This window comes from Procambarus clarkii, chromosome 54, assembly GCF_040958095.1.
Source record: "Procambarus clarkii isolate CNS0578487 chromosome 54, FALCON_Pclarkii_2.0, whole genome shotgun sequence".
Classification (NCBI taxonomy): domain Eukaryota; kingdom Metazoa; phylum Arthropoda; class Malacostraca; order Decapoda; family Cambaridae; genus Procambarus; species Procambarus clarkii.
Genome location: NC_091203.1, coordinates 14,026,752 through 14,046,028, shown reverse-complemented (window position 1 = coordinate 14,046,028; position 19,277 = coordinate 14,026,752). Strand labels below are relative to the sequence as shown.

Sequence of the window (19,277 nt, the reverse complement as noted above, 5' to 3'; positions counted from 1 at the left end):
TCGGAAGACATAGACCCATTTGTGAAGAATGAAATGGAGTTAAAGTGTGAAGAAAAGTGAGCAAGGAACATGCATTTCACAACTGGAGGAGTAAAAGCTTTTGTCATACTGGTTTTATAAAGCACAGAAAGAGTTTTGGGGCATCCATGGGGACATCCTTTGCTCTGTGGAGGGTGCCTCCATGGGGGCAAGGATGGAATGACACGAGGAGAAATATTGGTAACACGAACAAAGACAGAACCTTGCAAGCGAGACAGTCGTACAGAAATGGAAGGTGGTGAAAGGAAACAGGGCCCACAGGAGGGGTAATGGTCAAAGAACGACATAAGCAAGAGTGAGGGTGTTGCAGGGACCGCGCTAAATAGCGAAGACAGTAGCGATCACAGCGATCCTGTAGACAGGATGCTAGTTTCAACATTCAAGCTCTGAGTTAGAGTCGAACGAAAGTCACTAGACCTGAGGTGTAACCCAATATGATGAAAAGCGTGAAGATGAAAAAGACTTGAGGGAGAGTCAGACGAGTAAGAAAAACAACCATAATTGAATTTGGACAGCACGAGAGAGGAATGTAAGGAGAGGAGCGTGTGACTATCAGCTCCCCAGTAAGTATGGGACAAGACCTTATGTAAGTTAAGGCGCTTGGAGCATTTAACTTGGAGGTAAGAGATATGTGGCGACCAAGACAAACGAGTGTCAAAGAATAACCACAGAAGTTATTTGGTGTTGAAGAAGAAGAAGTTGAGGTGTTTGAGAGGAAGTTTCTGAACACCTCAAACCAATTTTATTTGCGGATGACACATCCTTCATTTTTTTCCAACCCTGAACCTCTTGCTCTAAATGTCACAGTAAATTGAGAAGGGGAGAGGAGATGATGGTGTTCCAGGAACTACATCAGACGAACGTTAACCATACGTTCAAAGAGTTTGCAGACAAAACTTGTGAGGGCAATAGGGCAAAAGTCCTTAGGGGATGTTCCCAGAGACCCTGGTGTGCGAACAGGGAGGACAACGGCATCGAGCCAGTCCTCAGGAACTGACGACGATCCCAGATCCAATTATACAGACTCAGTAAATACTGAGACGTGCACAGAGGGAGATGGCGAAGCATCTCATATTGAATGCCATCGTAGTCCGCCGCCGTAAAACTGCAGAGGGCCAGGGCAGAACGAAGTTCAGAGAGAGAGAAGGGATCGTTATAGGGAAGTCGAAGACGAGTGCAGAAATCTAAAAGACGAGATTCAAGGACAGGTTTACGAAGAAGGAGAGATTGGGGAAGATGAAGACCAGAGCTATCAGAAGAAAAGTGGGAACCCATTTCGGAAGCGACCTGCAACGGGTCCGCCAAATGAGTACCACGCAGGTGAAGGACCGGTGAAACATCGGGAACCAACTTATCCGCTATCTTGCGGATACGCTTCCAGATCTGTGGCAGAGGAGTTTCGGACGTAAAGGTAGAGACATAAGATGCCCAACATTCACGTTTAGCCATATGAATGGCCCTACAGGCCACCGTACTTGCCTTCCGAAAGAAAATAAAAGAATCGGCCATCTGCCGACGGCGGTGTCTCTTCCAGGCTGCACGCTTACAGTGGACAGCCCGAGCACAGTCAGCATTCCACCAGGGAACGCACTTCTGTGGACCCCAAGAGGAAGATCGAGGAATAGAGTGGAGGGCAGCTTCGAAAACAGTGTCATGAAAAAGAAGGAGAGAGCGAGGGAGAGGTCAGAGAGAGCAGCACTGAGGGTAAATAGGTTCCAGTTCGCTTTAGCAAACTGCCACCTAGGGAAGGAGAGGGGAGAGTGAAAAGAGAAAAAGGAAGCAAGGATGGGTAAATGGTCACTGCCATGGAGGTCAAGAACCTGCCACGTGAAATCTAAGTAAAGAGAAGACGAGCAAAGATAAAGATCAAAACAGGAAAGGGTGCTATTCCGGGAGTCCAAATGCGTGGGCTCACCAGAATTCAGAAGAGACAGGGAAGAAAAGATGATAAACGGCTCAAGAAAGCGACCTCTGGTGTTCGTCAGAGCATCACCCCAAAGGGAATGACGACAATTGAAATCACCCTGCAGGAGCACAGGCTCCGGCAAGGAGTACAGCAGGTGTTTCAGATCAGGAAGAGAAAGCAGGATACTAGGGGGGAGATAAATGGAACAAACGGTGTACCATTTCCACACAATGATACAAGCAGCGGAACAATGGAGAGGCGAAGAAAAAAGTACGGGGACAAAGGGAACATCAGAGCCAATCAAGAGAGCAGAAGAGTTAGGAGCCCCAACAACAGCTAGGGGGGGGAGAGAGAGGAATAGCCACGAAAATATTCAGGATGAGCACTAAGTATCGGCTCCTGGAGACAGATACAAAGGGGAGAAAAGCGCAAAATCAGAAGTTGGAGTTCAAGGAAATTGGCGTAATAACCCCAAACGTTCCATTGAAGAATAGACATCGACGAGAAGAGAAAGGAGATCAAAGTATTTGGGCCATAAAGCGGAACCAAACAAGGCCTGAAAAAATTATGCAGTAGTCACAATGAGACTTAGCTGTGCCAGGGGACGAAGTGGTCACCACTGGGAGCTTGAGGCTCGACCCAGCTACAGAGGAGGGAGGGGAGCTGAGGGAAGAAGTTAGGAGGGGTCAAAGGAGGAGCAAGGTCGGGACCCAACGCAGCCCCCGCTGCGTTGGGTCCCGACCAAGCCCCCGAGTCCGACTCGGGGGCTTGGTCGCCCACCCCACGAGCCTGAGAGGGTACAAGAGAAATATTCAACAACAAATACGAAGAGAGAATTTCATCCCCGAATGTGCCCCCATACCCACCATGGAGCCGCAATTAGAGGCAGGACACCCAACAGGAAGCTATCGCCGATCATGCCAGGGCCCCTTAGGGGTGCGTCGTATACGCCCCACAAACGCCACCTTAAGAACCGTCAGGCCGTCGAGATCGGGTTTAGTGACGAAAGGGAGATTGACAATGAAAGTAAGTAAGTAATATTCAAAAGAAGGCACCAAACCGGGAAGGCTATGTAGCACCATCAAATGCGCAAAATAATCAGAGGGCGCTAAATATCACCAAGGATGCCAATACGAGAACAAAAACGCATAAGGCGAACGATATCAAAAGTATCCGAGTCACCAAGAATTCTATTGAGGGACAGGTGACCGCGAGGGACGGTCGGAAAGGAAGACACACGCTCGTCCTGGAAGTCAGGACATTCAAGAAGGACATGCACGACCGTAAGAGGGACAATGCAACTAGGACAATAAGGAGCAGGGCGGTGCTCCATCAAGTGACCATGGGTTAAGCGAGTATGGCCAATACGCAACCTCGCCAGAGCTGTTTCCCACCGCCGGTTATGGTGGAAGGAGGACGGCCACGAGGAAACACAACATTTAAGAGTACGTAGCTTGTTACCAGTAACAGACAACCAAGAAGCCTGCCAACGGGTAAGGACTGAGGAATGGATAACCGGGCAAAAGTCGGAATACGGAATGCCTTTACGAGAGATAGGAAAAGAGCGGATAGCTTCCTTGGCGGCAGCATCCGCACGCTCATTTAAAGACACATCAATATGCCTGGGAACCCAACAAAACTCAACCGACTTAAATTTACTGTGAACAAGAAACAGCCAATGCTGGATCTCGACAACTACTGGATGAACCGGATTAAAGGACCCGAGAGCCATCAGGGCACTACGAGAGTTAACAACAACTACAAAGGAAGACTGACAACGAGAAGGCAGGAGACGAAGAGCATAGAGAATAGCATAAAGTTCCGCTGTAAAGATGCTAGTCTCCGGAGGTAAGCGACACATATAAGTGCGATCAGGAAAAACAACAGAGTAGCCAACACCGTCCGCTGACTTAGACCCATAGGTGAAGACGGAAACGGAGCGGGAGTGAGAAGAAAAGTGCTCAAGGAAAAGGCGTTTTAGAACCGTAGGAGGGGTAAAAGCTTTAATGATACGGGTCAAGGAAGTACAAAACCGCGGAAGAGGGACTCTCCACGGGGGCAAAGAAGGAACAACACGAGGAGAAACATTAGAAATACGAACGGAAAGAGAATCCTGGAGGCGAGATAACCGGACAGAAAGAGGGAGGTGGTGAAGAGGAACAGGAACCGCAGGAGGGGTAAAAGTTAAAGCACGACAGAGGCGAGAGGAAGGATGTTGTAAGGACCGCGCAAGATAGCGAAGACAGTAGCGATCACGGCGGTCCAGGAGAGACACGAAGCCAGTGTCAACATACAAGCTAAGGATGGGAGTCGAACGAAAGGCACCAGAACTGAGGCGCAACCCAGTATGGTGCAAAATATCAAGACGGCGAAGAGTAGAAGGAGAAGCAGACGAGTAAACAGGGCAACCATAATCGAGCTTAGACAGGACAAGAGAGGAATGTAAAGCAAGGAGAGTGCGCCTATCTGCCCCCAAGAAGTATGGGACAAGACCCGAAGGAGGGTAAGGGCCTTAGAGCACTCAACACGGAGGTAAGAGACATGGGGAGACCAAGACAAACGAGTGTCAAGGAATAACCCCAAAAGCTTCGCGGAATCTTTGTATTCAAGGGGATGACCATAAAGTGACAAAGAGGGACGAAGAACAACCCGTTTCCGCGTAAAAGTCATGGCACAAGTCTTAGAAGTAGAGAACTTGAAGCCATGATCGGGGGCCCAAGACGACACGGCATCAATTGCAAGTTGAAGCCGGCGCTGAAGGAGAGGCAAATCATCACCCTGACAGCAAAGGGTAAGATCATCGACATAGAGAGCGGAGAAGACACCAGAAGGAAGAGAGGAAAGAAGACCATTGAGGGCAACCAGAAAAAGAGTAGTGCTCAGAACACTACCCTGGGGCACACCTTCGTATTGCTGAAAAGAGGCAGAGAGCGCGGTACCAAAGCGCACCCGAAAGGAACGACGGGAGAGGAAGCTGCGGAGAAAGAGAGGGAGATGACCACGAAGGCCAAAAGAATGAAGTTGAGATAGAATATGATATCGCCAAGTGGTGTTGTAAGCCTTTTCCAGGTCAAAAAGGACGGCAACAACGGAGGTCTTCGCAGCAAAAGCAGTACGAATATAGACCTCCAAGTTCACCAGGACATCTGTCGTGCAGCGGCACTTGCGGAAACCAAATTGAGAAGGGGAGAGGAGGTAATGGTGTTCCAGGAAACACATCAGACGAACGTTAACTATACGTTCAAAGAGTTTGCCGACACAACTTGTGAGAGCAATAGGGCGAAAGTCCTTAGGGGAAGTACCCAGAAACCCCGGTTTGCGATCAGGGAGGACAACGGCATCGAGCCAGTCCTCAGGGACTGACGACGACTCCCAGATCCGATTATACTGACTCAGTAAATACTGAGACGTGCACGGAGGGAGATGGCGAAGCATCTCATAATGAATACCATCGGAGCCCGCCTCCGTAGAACCGCAGAGGGCCAGGGCAGAACGAAGTTCAGAGAGAGAGAAGGGATCATTATAGGGAAGTTGAAGACGAGTGCAGAAATCTAAAGGACGAGACTCAAGGACAGGTTTACGAAGAAGAAAAGATTGGGGAAGATGAAGACCAGAGCTAACAGAAGAAAAGTGGGAACCCAGTACGGAAGCGACCTGCAACGGGTCTGCCACAAGAGTATCATGGAGGTGAAGGACCGGTGAAACATCGGGAACGAATTTACCCGCTATCTTGCGGATAATTTCCAGATCTGGGCCAGAGGAGTTTCTGACGTAATTGTTGAGACATAAGATGCCCAACATTCACGTTTAGCCGTACGGATGGCCCTACGGGCCTCCGCACTCGCTTTCCGAAAGAAAAGAAAAGAATCGGTCGTCTGCCTACGGCGGTGCCTCTTCCAGGCTGCACGCTTACCGCAGACAGCCCGAGCACAGTCCGCATTCTACCAGGGAACGCACTTCCGTGGACCCGGAGAGGAAGAGCGAGGGATAGAGCGGAGCGCAGCGTTGAAGACAGTGTCATGAAAAAGGAGGAGAGCGCGAGAGAGAGGCAGAAGGGAGAGGTCAGAGAGAGTAGCACTGAGGGTAAATAGGATCCAGTCCGCCTTAGCAAACTGCCACCTAGGGAAAGAGAGGGAAGGGCGAAAAGAGAAAAAGGAAACAAGGATGGGGAAATGATCACTTCCATGGAGGTCATCAACAACCTGCCACGTGAAATCTAAGTAAAGAAAAGAAGAGCAGAGAGAAAGATCAAGACAGGAAAGGGTGCGAGTCCGAGAGTCCAAATGAGTGGGCTCACCAGAATTCAGAAGAGACAGTGAAGAAGAGAGGAGAAACGGCTCAAGAAGGCGACCCCGGGTATTCGCCAGAACGTCACCCCAAAGAGAATGACGACAATTGAAGTCACCCAGCAGGAGCACAGGCTCCGGCAAGGAGTCTAGGAGGTGTTTCAAATCAGGAAGAGAAAGCGGGACACTCAGGGGGAGATAAATGGAACAAACTGTGTACCATTTCCCCACAAAGATACGAGCAGCAGAACAATGGAGAGGCGAAGGAAAAAGTAAAGGAACAAAGGGAACATCAGCACGAATCAAAAGAGCAGAAGAATTAGAAACCCCAGCAACGGCTGAGGGGGAGGAGAGAAAGGAATAGCCACGAAAACGACCAGGACGAGCACCAAGCATCGGCTCCTGGAGGCAGACACAAAGGGGCGAAAACCGCGAAATCAGAAGTGCGAGGAAATTGGCGTAATAACCTCGAACGTTCCATTGAAGAATGGACAACGACGAGAAGAGAGAGGACAAAAACAGAGAACAAGGAAGAAACAAAGGCGAAAGAGCAACAGAGCACGTTAAAGAATATCAGGGTCGGGATCAGGGTCAGCAAAGTCAGGGTTAGGGGGCATGGGTAAACTGAGCAAAGACGGAGGGAAGGAAACGGGAGAACAGATCAGAGGTGGGCGGGCGGGGTCCGGAGGAAGAGGAGACAACGGAGAGGAGCAGTCAAGGACAGCAGCAGGAAGAGGGGTAGAAAGAGGGGAGCGTACCTCAGCAAGGGCAGCAACCGAGAGGGAAGCGGGGGCTAAAGAAACCTCCAAAGCAGGAACAGGGGGCGCAACCACCGAAATGGGAGGGGAAGGAGCGAGAGAGGCAGAAGTAGGGGCCGAGGAAGAAAGCGAAACCTTCTTACCCGCCGGGGAGGAGGAAGGAGAGGAACCAGGTTTACGCTTCTGACTTAAAGAGACAGGTGTCCCAGCAACCACGTACTGGGCAACGGATTCTAGCGTCTCAACAGGAGAAGCTGAACGAGAGCACACATGACGGCCGTTTGGAGAGCGATGGACATCAGCCCGCACCGACAGGCGGCGGGGAGAGCCAAGAGACAGAGGGGAAGGACGGGAAGGAGGAACGGAGGGAGACGAGGAAGAAGACACAGGAGACACGACAGACCGGGTAGAAAGAAGGGGAACCCCAGACAGAGGACCAGGAGGTGGATGCTTCGGGAGAGAACCCAAAGGAACAGAGGAGGGGGCAGTGGGCGTATCAAGGTCCAAGGCCCGGAAACGTTGTGAGTCTGAGGAAGCCGGGAAGGACGAGGAGAGGAAGAGCGCAACACGCGAGCATAAGAGATATTAGCATAAGGCGGGAGCCGGCGAACCTGGCGTCTCGCCTCAGGAAAAGATAAACGCTCCCGGTGCTTCAAGTTGAGGACGGCTGCCTCAAGCTTGTAATGGACACACGCACGGGAGAAGGTAGGGTGGGCCTCACCACAGTTGAGGCAACGAGCCTGGGGAGAAGTGCACTCCGACTTAGAGTGACCTTCGCCACCACACAAAGGACAGAGAGAGACAGTCCCAGAGCAGCGGAGGGCACCATGCCCAAACCTCCAGCACTTGTTGCAGAGCCGAGGAGAAGGAATGTACTCCTGGACAGAGCACCTGGCACCAGCAAGAATGACATAGGGTGGAAGGGTCTTACCATCAAAGGTAATCTTCACAACCCGGAGGGGTTGACGACGACTACCACGAGGGGGACGAGTAAACGTGTCCACCAGGAGAATAGAATGGCCCTGGGCAGCAAGGATATGTCGAATATCGTCGTGGCAGTCGCGCAGGTCCCGAACACCGGTCGCAACATGGGGCGGGAGCAGAATAGTGCCAACACTGGCATTCAACTGAGCGTTCTTCGAGACCCGAACAGGGGTCTCGCCAAGGCAGGATAAGGCAGCCAAGCGGGAAGCAGCATCCTGAGAAGGAGCAGCAACGACACGTGTACCGAGACGAGTGGGGTTGAAAGTAATGGAGGCATCCACGGAATCAATGAGATGTCGATGGAGGGAGAAATCGTCAGGAGGCACAGAATCAAGAGGGAGGAGATTAAAATATTTGGCCCACGAAGCGGGACCAAACAAGGCTTGATACGTAGCAGAACTGGAAGGAATCGAGCGAGGGCGGCCGTGACGAGGACGGCGGTGAGAACCCCCAGAGAGAGAGGGGTTAAAAGGCGCAGTAGTTACAACTAGAGAAGGAGCCGCGCCAGAGGACGAGGTAGTCACCACTGGGGGCTTGGGGCTCGACCCAACCACAGAGGAGGGAGGGGAGCCAGGGGAAGGAGTCAGAGAGGCCAAAGGAGGAGTAAGGTCGGGGCCCAATGCAGCGGAGGCTACAGAGCCCGGTCTTCCAACAACGGACTGACTCGGGGGTTTGGTTGCCCACCCCACGAGCCTGAGAAGGTAAACCAGAAACAGCCGAAACAAGGGTCATCATCATTACGAAAAGAAAAATTCATTCACGAATGTGCCCCCACACCCACCATGGAGCCACAATTAGAGGCAGGACACCCAACAAGAAGCTATCGCCGATCTTGCCGGGGCCTCCTAGGGGTGCGTCGTGAGTACACGCCCCACAAACGCCACCTTAAGAAACCGACAATCCGTCGAGATCGGGTTCAGTGACGAAAGGGGGATTGACAATAAAAGGTTTCCCTCGCTCTCGACGTCGGGTACTACAGTTCTACGGGTGCAAGAGTATGCCTCCTCAAGCACCCAGGTGTCAAAATAGAAGTCCAAGGGAAGAAACAGAACAAGCAAAAGGTCGGCAGGAAACGGCAAGCAGATAGGAGAAAAGGGGGGAGAAAAACGAAACAGACGGAAAAGGAAAAGGGGCCCAGCAGAATTGGAGAGGACGGCAGCAGGAGCACAAGGCTAGAACAGGACAGAGGACTGTCCCAAGGAGCATCACACTCCGGCAGCCGCCCACTAAGCCCCCACACGGCAACAACGAGCTGAGCGGGGAGGGGGTTGACAATGAAAGGTTCCCCTCGCTCGAGACGTTGGGTACTACAGTTCTACAGGTGCAAGAGTATGCCTCCTCAAGCACCCAGGCTTGAGGAGGCATACTCTTCAAACTAGGAGGAGACTTCTTCAAAACAGAAGTAGTCCAAAGGAATAACCAAAACAAGCAAATGGTTGGCAGGAAACGACAAGCAGATAGTCGAAGAAAAATTTACAGAAGGAAAAGGAGAAGTCGTTCAGCCACTATTAGAGAGGACAGCAGCAGTTGCACAAGGCTACAAAAGGACAAAGGTTCTGTCCCAAGGAGCATCACACTCCGGCAGCCGCCCACCAAGCCCCCCTAACGGCAACAACGAGCTGAACAGGGAGAGGGGCCGTCAAGTAGCTCAAAGCCCATTTTCTCCCAAGCATTTCTAGCTTCATTCAGTTTTGCCACTAACGCGTCCCTGCGAATCAAGCAATGAATCGCGATACAATTTGGCGAGACCGCTTGGATTTTCTTTACTATGCCATTGATTGCACCGACCATAGCTTTTGCACCATCAGTAGTAACCGAATTGCATTTTGACCAGTCAATGCCCTCTTTAATAATGAAATCGTTAAGTTTCTATATAATGTGTGCCTTTTCTATGCCCAGTTAAAGGCAGCACAAATAATGTTCAGCAATGGTTCTCTCTTCCAAGTCTGGAAACAGACAGTAAACAATCAGTGCTTCTTCTACGTCTGGTTTCATCCAGTCTAATGCCAAACGAAGTGGCTAGACAAATTTTTAACAAACTGTTCCTTCAGGTCATCTGCTAACATCACAGATCGACGACTTTTTGTAGTACCAGAATCCACTTCACTGCATCTTTCCCTCCATATATGTCAGCTGCTACAAGACACGACAGTACAACATTTTCAAGTTTAGTGAATGGCTTTTTTTTCTCAAGACGTGTTTTCATCTTTAGAGAAGCAAGATTAAGTGCTTTCATCCCGCCAAACACACCGAAACTCAACGTTGGTACAACGTTCGAACAAGTTTTAACACAACCAGTTATAACAACCAATATAACAAGTTGTAACAACGTTCTCATACGTCAAACACGTTAAGCCAAGATGTAACAACTTTATTTCAAGTTGTAACAAGCGGAAAATATAGACAGTTTCGGTTTGCGTTTCCAGGGACGACAGATGGCATTACTAATTAAAGGTTACTTTAAGCAACAGTATGTTTCCAAAACTGCCCCAAAACATTATTTTGACGTGTTTTGGTTAGATATGTATATATATATATACATAACTATTGTATATATAATATATATAGATTTACGTTATAGTTACTTCAAAACTTTCACGGCATTTATAGTGTAACACCATTTTCATCACAACGTGGCATTACAAAATAAGCACTTTGCTGGTGTAAAGGGTTTCGAGGCTTCATGTACTAGCCGGATGAATCCAAATACTATTTTCATCATGCCATCGTTTTCGTCGCTTTTTATGCGATTAATTTTTTTTGTTAGCCTCTTTCCTCTTGGGTGCAGTGATGCAACTATTTAAAACGTCTTTTGTTGTATCTACTACTGTACTAACTGCAACAGGTTTTGCAGGCTCAGGATTGCCATCTATCTTTTAGTACCTTTAATTGATATTACAATAGGTAAATGTGCAATCAGTTAGGTATTGTAAGAAATGAAAGACTTATTATTCAAATATGTGCAGGTGAAGCTCTTCCCCCCCCCAGTTGTCCACCCTTGAGTTAATCTCTGCCACTGTAAGGGGGATTGATTACCCAGGTGTAAGAGCACTATTCTACATCATTGTGTTCTGGGAGTACTTAAAATAGTACGTCCTGATAATGGTACAGACGAGACCAGAATTTCGTAGTTTCCAAATGCTCCGATATGGTGTTTGGTCATTACACCTTCAGCCACGAGAAAGCATCTTTTGAAGTAGTCACAGCCCTTGTGTGTATGTGTGTATGTATATATTTATATATATATATATATATATACACACACACAAGTTTGTCCACCGTTTAAAGTGATCGCACAAGTATAGACCAAATAACCCTAAGTGTTCTGTAGTAACTTAAATTCCTCAGTATAATGTAATTTAAGTTAAAGTTGGTGCATAAACTTTTGTAAAGTAAAAAAACCTGATGGTTTATAACATACTTTTATTTCAGCAAATACAATAAATTAAGCATAGTATCTGGCGGTGGTGGAAGTAACCGTAGTAGTTACAATTTGGGTGATAGTAGTTACTATATCCTGCACTAGTTCTTGGGTAGATACCACAGGGACCGTCTGGATCTGCAAATGCATACATTATTGACGTTTGTGTAATAAAGGTATCGCACACTGTCACAAGTTAAAGACTACATAGTTATCTCGCGAGTGACAGCCATGTGGGTGATGGTCTGCCAGTATTTAACAGTATATGTTGTGGTGACGAACTGACTGTAGATAGAGACCAGTGTGCTCACTGGGTAGACCCCCACCGTAGCCGTCACCAACACCACTGGTGTGGAGGTGACCCTTATCACAGAGGTCACCGTCTGTGGCTGCTGGGGAACTGTTACGGCCCTCTCGGGTCGCAACTAGGTTCGTACTCTGATGTTATGAGGAAGGGTATCCGGCCCCAAGCCAGTAGTGGCTTTCAAGGGATGAGATCCGTGATGCAAGTAACTTAAAGGGGAAGGGAAATAAAGTCAAGAACTTAATACTATAATTATTTCCATCACCAATAAATAATATTAAAAAGATTACACGGGGGGAAGGGGTATTAACACTGTACAATGGAATTATTTACACAAACTTCTTCTCCTGAAGACTCTGGATCCAAGCTCTCGGTTCTTTCGTGGCCTCACAACGAATCCTTTGAGAAGCCGAGTCAACCCCGGCCACAGGCCAGCCAAAACACAGGTCCACTGGGGGCACCGCCGTGGAGGCCGTCAACCACAAGTCCAGCAACATAGCTGGCAGGTTCTGGATCAGCAACGCTGGTCAGGCCACTCCACGAGCGATACTAGGGTAGCGCCCTAGTCAGGAGCCTCGTGTGATACCACAGATCACTCTCCTGTCTACAATACCCCAGTGGTTAGTCGTCTCCAGCAGTCGGTCCCGGGAACGACAATCCTTCACTGCCGCTTCACAGGCAGGGTAACACCACAGTGTTCCTCCGGGAGACGACTCACAGCTGCTGCAGCAAAACACAAGGTATGGGGACGGCTGCCTTGGGTAGACTGACTCAACATCCATCACAGCAGTCCCAGGTCGACTCTGTAAGCAGACACGTCATCAATAACAGGGACACTAAAGCACCTCACTTACAGGCTCAGACACAAACGCCCGACATATCTACTCCATAGATGGCGCTGTCGTCTGAGCACCACCTCACCAGAGGTCAGCAGCGGTGGTGTTGCGAGTTTAACAGGACTGGAAACTGGCCCTTGTGGCCGGTACACGTCGTCCTCACCAGGTGTCGTCGTCCGTTTGGAGGGGGATTCGGGAGCCGACCCACAGATGGCGCGGTCGTCACTGCTCCGTGCTCGGACGCTGGATCCGGGTCCGTAACAGGAACAAACTCCCATTGGGTGGTTGTCTGGATGACTGTCTGGGTGACAGTCAGGGTGATCGCCGTCTGCTCAGTAACCCAGACGTCAGAGGTTGTAGTCTCCCGCAGAGTGTGGGTCAGGGTAGTCTCGAATATTATACACCATTAACAAATGTTAAAGTATTAATAACATGTTGGTTAAGAAAGGTAAAGCCAGTGTTACCAACCTCAGTGGTGACGGTGGAGGTTGTGGGGGTGACGACTGGCAGGGGCGCATGGGTGCCGTAAGGTTGGTACGCCTGACCCTGGATCTATTGGGAAGCAATATTTTAGTCCCTTTTGAAATATTTTGCTTATTATGTCCAAGAGTACAGAGCAAAATGTTAATTACCTGGGCGATATAACCAAGGAAGAGTAGAGCAAGTGCCATCATCTGTACCGAAGATTGTAATTAGATGCCAGATGCAATATTAGCCACTATGATCAAAGCCATCAGATTTTCTCAAAACTTTAGCACACTAGAGGTAAGTCATGTTTAGACAACGAATGCAAGAAAAAGTTTTGACACCATTAGTATGAAATTTTATGTAAATAGGATTTTTAAAAATAGTCAATATATTAAAGGTTGTTGGGAAGGTCGTCAGGAGTTTGAAGGGGGTGGGGGGGGGGGGGGGTATGAGCCTAGCCAGAAGAGTGTTAAGGGAAGGATTTGCATGTGCCTAGAAATCAGATCATGTTCAGTTCAAAAGGTACAATATCGTGGCTTTAGTGTTAACCAAACAACTAGAAATTTAGGAGACTCGTAGTTTGTCAGTCCTGGACCATTATCAGGCCTTTACAAGATGAGGGAGGCATGGTCATTGATCAAGGCAAGAGGGGAGGACGCCTAAATTCTAGAGGAAAACTATAACAAGGAAAAAGGTACGGAAGGCTGGGTGTAAAATTGGGTGCAATAGAAGAATGGGTATGAAAAATAGTTGCCGATGCGTAGAGCACCGAGGAAAATGGGAATAGGAGGATTGTAGGAAAAGACAACATACATGCGGTCTTTGCAAACCCATGTATAGAGGCAGGAATATGGACAGTTATGAACACGAGGAAAAAGGAGGGAATTAGATTCCTACTCTATTTTGAAATGGAAGGAGTCAGATTGTTAATATAAAAGGAAAGGCCATTAAAAGGTTAAGGTCATGAGGCCATAAAGGAACGATATCAACATAGCGAAGCCAGAGAGGGACGAGTATCAATAAAGGGAAGAATAGTTTCGAAACATTCCATGTTGAGATTGGCAATAACAGGGTGAAAGGGGAAACCCAAAGCGACATTGAAGTTTGAGATTAGCATTTACATTTTAAAGAGAAGGCGTTAGTCAACAATGCATCCGATTAAGAAAACTTTAGTAGAAAGCGGGCGAGGAAGTTCCTCGGTCGCCTTCCAAGGAAAGATTACATCAAAGTCAACTAGCTACATCAGGACTTTGTATTTTATAGAAGGGTTGCAGGTGCAGTCTTTCTCTGAAGTTCTGAGCGAGTGACGAAGGTGGGCAAGAGAAAGCGCCAAGATGAGGCATCAGTTACAGCTAACCAGGAGGCCAGAGGATAGCCGACGGCCCCCCCTCCCCCCTTTAAAAATAAATGATAGGACAAAGGAGCACGAGGTTTATGAGGCTTGGGTAGACCATAGAAATACTGAAGAGAAGGTCAGATGAAACTTTACAAGAACAAAGTGAGGTGGACGAAGACTAGAGAGCTATCTCAGTTTGCGGTTGAGGAAAGTTTAAAGGCGATCCAAAGTGGTATAGGTGCGAGTCAGAGCACGACATTTGCTGTTCACGAGGTAGTCCACACGGTCAAGGACATACAGAATCGCCTTTGTTGGAAAGATAAGAAGATGCGTTATATTTCATGGAGGCAAGGGCCAACTATAATCTACGAGGAAGGTGGCGATTTAAACAAAAAACAATAGTCAAGAATGGAGATAAGGGTCCCCTAAAAACAGTCTGAAAGGTTATTCTAGTTAGAATTTACAATGCCATCAAAGGAACCGAGGTCTGTCACAATGTGGGCCAGGGGAAGTAGAGAAAAAAAAAAGTACGAAAAGTTCTTGCAGAGGGATTAGAGAAGGGAAGAAAGGCTGGCAAAAATATTTATCCGAAGGACTGAAATCTAACGTTGACGTTATCACAATCTACTTTAAACTGGTCCAGAACGAACCAACTGTCCAATTTCTAGCGTGTTTGGTTAACCGATCATGTTCGTTATAAACACTAGTCTTTAGAATATTCTATTAAATCTGCTTGGCCTTTTCATCAGAAATTTATATTATCTAGTAAATATTTGGTATTTAAACGCAAGAGCCGTGTAAATGTTTAAGCATTTCATCAATCAATTGTTTGAAAAATATTAAAGAGCAAAACATCAGCTCTAGTACAGTTTAGTCACTCAAATTGCATTTACAAAATATTCAAGTCCAATATCATATACTCAGGATTAAACCATTTAGGTTCAATGACCGATCGATATTATTCTGGCGAAGAACGCAACTTTTAGTTAATAGAAGGTGCCAATTAAAAGCTGTAAAAAAAAATTTAAAGCGACTTTCTAGGTTCTCAGAGGTTATATTAAGCCACCTTCAATTATAGTAAATATTTCTAAACAAATAACGTTGCCGTGGCTCAGCAATGCATCTGCTTTGCAGAGCCACAGCAACCTCTGTCCCCCAGTCCTACCCACCATTCGCCCCGTCACCCATCTCCACGGCCTCCCCACTCCACTTTACCTCCCCACAGTCCCAAACTCTTCATCGTACCCCACCATTACCCCCTCCCTTTTTCCCTCACCCTCCCCACTACCACTTCTGTTCCCTCATCATCCCCACTCCCTCGTCCGATGCCTTGGTAAATGGTATGATGTTCCCATCAGAAAATTTGGAACAAAGTAATCTAATGTTCATTACCGAAATAAGAAAGACAGTTAAAAAAATTAAATTTAATTAAACAATTTAAGAATAAACTCTGCTCACGATTTGAACAGTATTGTTAACAGGTCAATTCCAACGCAATTCACCCAAGTAAAAACAAAAATAAATCAAAATCAGATGCTTCAATCAATGTGATCAGAAACAAATAGAATTGCAACATTTACAATAGCAAGCGTGTTGCTCGTACATCCAACAGATGGTACTGTTAAGAGAATAATTTTTCCCGTCACAGGCGTGACATCCATACTTATGAAATTGACGGTAAGTTTCATCAGTTCCAACACTGTCAGAAAATAATTGAATAAAATTTAATCTAAATTAATGAAAATAAAATTTATCAATGGCATCGGAAACATTGAAGTTGAATACTCGACATTTAGTATAGAGTGAATGTTATGTGCAACAGAAAACGCAGTTTTTTTAAAACGCACGTTTACCAGTCACTGGGGTGGCATTTTTATAGTAGGTACATAAAAATACGTACATACTCAAATGCAACGTTCTGTGAAAGTTTCAAAGCAATCGGTAATGAGGTTTCGAGGATTTCCTTCGAATGAAAAACATGGTTTCAGAAAAAGCATGTTTTTTTTTATCCCAACAGAAGTGACGTCTATAGAATTTCTATAAAACCTGGCTCGATGCAAATGCAACTGAAAATTTCAAAGCAATCTTTAGAACTTTTGGAGATTAGCGGTTTTGAACAAACTTAACATTTTCATTTATATAAATTTAGTCTGCAATCGAGTAGGGCTTTATCATTTAAGTTTTATTATACTTATAAAGTAAACTACGCTACATCCATTTTAAATCTATATTACTACATTTTGGGGAGAATTCACGTAGAGATAGTTTCAGGATTTTGAAGAAAAACCATGTTACTAATGGTCAAATTAGCTTGCTAGGATTACGCCTGACTACTAGTTGTCAGACTCATTGTTCAAGACAATAAAAATTTGAAAAATTCATTACCATTTTAATCATGGTAAATTTGTACTACAAGAACTGTAGACCCAATTAAATACTATTAACTATAAATTATTCATGGCAACTACATCATTAAAATATTACTAATAAAGAATAGAATCAATGCATGTTAAACTATCAATCCCCGATTTTTTTTTTTTTTTACAGTAAACACACAACGATATCCTTAAATAAGTTAAAATTTACAATAAACTCGAGACTAACCTTTTACAACACTTAAAGCAGGACAGAAGGTACCACACAGACAACAGTGAACTGACTGAAGGTTGAAGGCGGGCTGGGCACCTCGTTGACTAAACACCAAACACTTTAGAGGAAAGGTAGAAAGTTCCCCACAAAAGCTGCTACGACCACCATAACAGCGCCATCTATTGACTGAACCGTCAGCTACGCTCCCAGTGGAACAATATGGTGTGAAGACTCACGGAGCTTCAATATTGATTTATTGTGATCATTTCCAATAAATCTTTGCGTTTCTATTTTATAATTATGTTAAAATATTAATTTTATTTGCAGCCTTTCTATCGCGTTACTAATTATAAGGAAAAATATTAGTTTTGCTTAAAAAATATTCTTTAGTCTTAGATTATTTGATTATGAGTAATTGAAACACCGTAGCCCAAAATGTATATAGATGCTACTCATGGCCTACACTCACATATTGAGAAATAACACCGTGGCTTTAAATTCATATACTCAACACACTAGGTCTACTCTCACATATTGAGAAAGCGCATTGTAGGCCTCAAAGCCTATATTTACAACCGTACGCCTACTTGTCTCCAATATTAGTTATATGCGAACTGGGTTCACACATTTCGACTATTTCCTCCGGTTCTCATCTTCCTCCCTCTTATCTTACTCCTAAGCCCCTTCTTGAATCTTGTCCCTTCAATTTTCACACATATCTGCAGCTCCGCCTATAATGACCTTTTTTCTCTTCCGAAACTCCAGTCTGCCCTGGCCCTCTGCAGTTCTACTGCAGCGGACTCAGATGACATTACTTTTGGGATGCTTCTCTATCTTCCTCTATGCACTTTTCATCAATTACTGAATATTTATAGACATATCTGGAAGTCGTCGTCAGTCCCTGAGGACTTGCTTGAGGTTGTTCTTCCTATTCGGAAACCAGGTTCTCTTGGAACATTCCATTAGGACTTCAGCCCCATTGCTCCAATGCGTTGCATCTGCAAACGTTTTAAACGTGTAGTCCATGACCGTTTGATGTGGTTCTTAGAATGCTATCAAATACTCTCGCCTTCTTAATTTGGCTTTCACAAGTGTCGCAGCACGACTGATGTCTTGGTGTACTTCGAGGTCAATATTTCTACTGCCTTTGCTGCGAATACCTCCTTTGTTGCTTTCATTTTTGACCTGGAAAAGGCGAATGACACCACCTGGAGATACCATATGGTGTCCAAACTCCATCCCTCTGGCCTTCGTGGTAATTTTCCACTCTTCCTATAAAAGTAAGTAAGTAATTATCAAAAGAAGGCACCAAACCGGGTAGGCTATGTAGCACGATCAAATGTGCGGAATAATCAGAGGGCTCTAAATATCACCAAGGATGCAAATATGAGAACTGAAACGCATAAGGCGAACGATATCAAAAGTATCCGATTCCCCAAGAATGCTATCGAGGGACAAGCAACCGCGAGGGATGGTCGGAAAACGAGACACACGCTCGTCCCGAAAGTCATTATATTCAACAAGGATATGCACGACCGTAAGAGGGACAATGCAATTAGGACAATAAGGAGTTGTGCGGCGCTCCATTAAGTGACCGTTTGTTTAGCGTGTATGGCCAATACGCAACCTCGCCAGAGCCGTTTCCATCGCCGGTTACGGTGGAAGGAGGACGAGCATGAGGACACTACTCTTAAGAGTACGCGGTTTGTTACCAGTAACAGAAGACCAACAATCCTGCCAACGGGTAAGGATGGAGGAATGAATAGTTGGATAAAAGTCGGAATAAGGAATAACTTTACGGGAGATGGGACAAGAGCAGACAGCTACCCTAGCGGCAGCATCCGCACACTTATTTAAAGAGACGCCAATATGGCTGGGAACCCAGCAAAACTCAATTAACTTAAATTTACTGGAAATAAGTAACAGCCAATGCTGAATCTCGACAACTACTAGATGGAACAGATTAAAGGACCTGAGAGCCAAGAGGGCATTTCGAGAGTCAGCGACAACTATAATGGAAGATTGAAAACGAGAAAGCAGGAGACGAAGAGCATAGAGAATAACATAAAGTTCCGCTGTGAAGATGCGAGTCTCCGGAGGTAGGCATCACATTTAAGTGCCGTCAGGAAAAACAACAGTCTATACCGTCCACAGACTTAAACCAATTGGTGAAGATGGGAATGGAGGGAAAGTGCGGAAAAAACTGCTCAAGGAAAAGGCGTTTCAGAACCGTAGGAGGAGTAAAAGCTTTAGTGATGCGGGTTAAGGATGTACAAAACTTCGGAAGATGGACTCTCCACAGGGGTAAGAAAGGAACAACACGAGGAGAAATATTAGAAATATGAACTGA

The 19,277-nt window shown here is 46.3% G+C and overlaps 1 long non-coding RNA gene across 1 annotated transcript; it reads right to left on the bottom strand.

Annotated features, from left to right (window-relative positions):
- Nucleotides 1-11,379: 11,379 nt before the first annotated feature.
- On the bottom strand, nt 11,380-17,019 carry LOC138352615 (uncharacterized). The gene is made up of 4 exons (XR_011222840.1): nt 16,943-17,019; nt 13,167-13,208; nt 13,003-13,086; nt 11,380-12,922 (listed from the first exon to the last, which is right to left on the bottom strand). It is a non-coding gene; the product is annotated as an uncharacterized lncRNA (long non-coding RNA).
- Between the last annotated feature and the right edge of the window lie 2,258 nt (nt 17,020-19,277).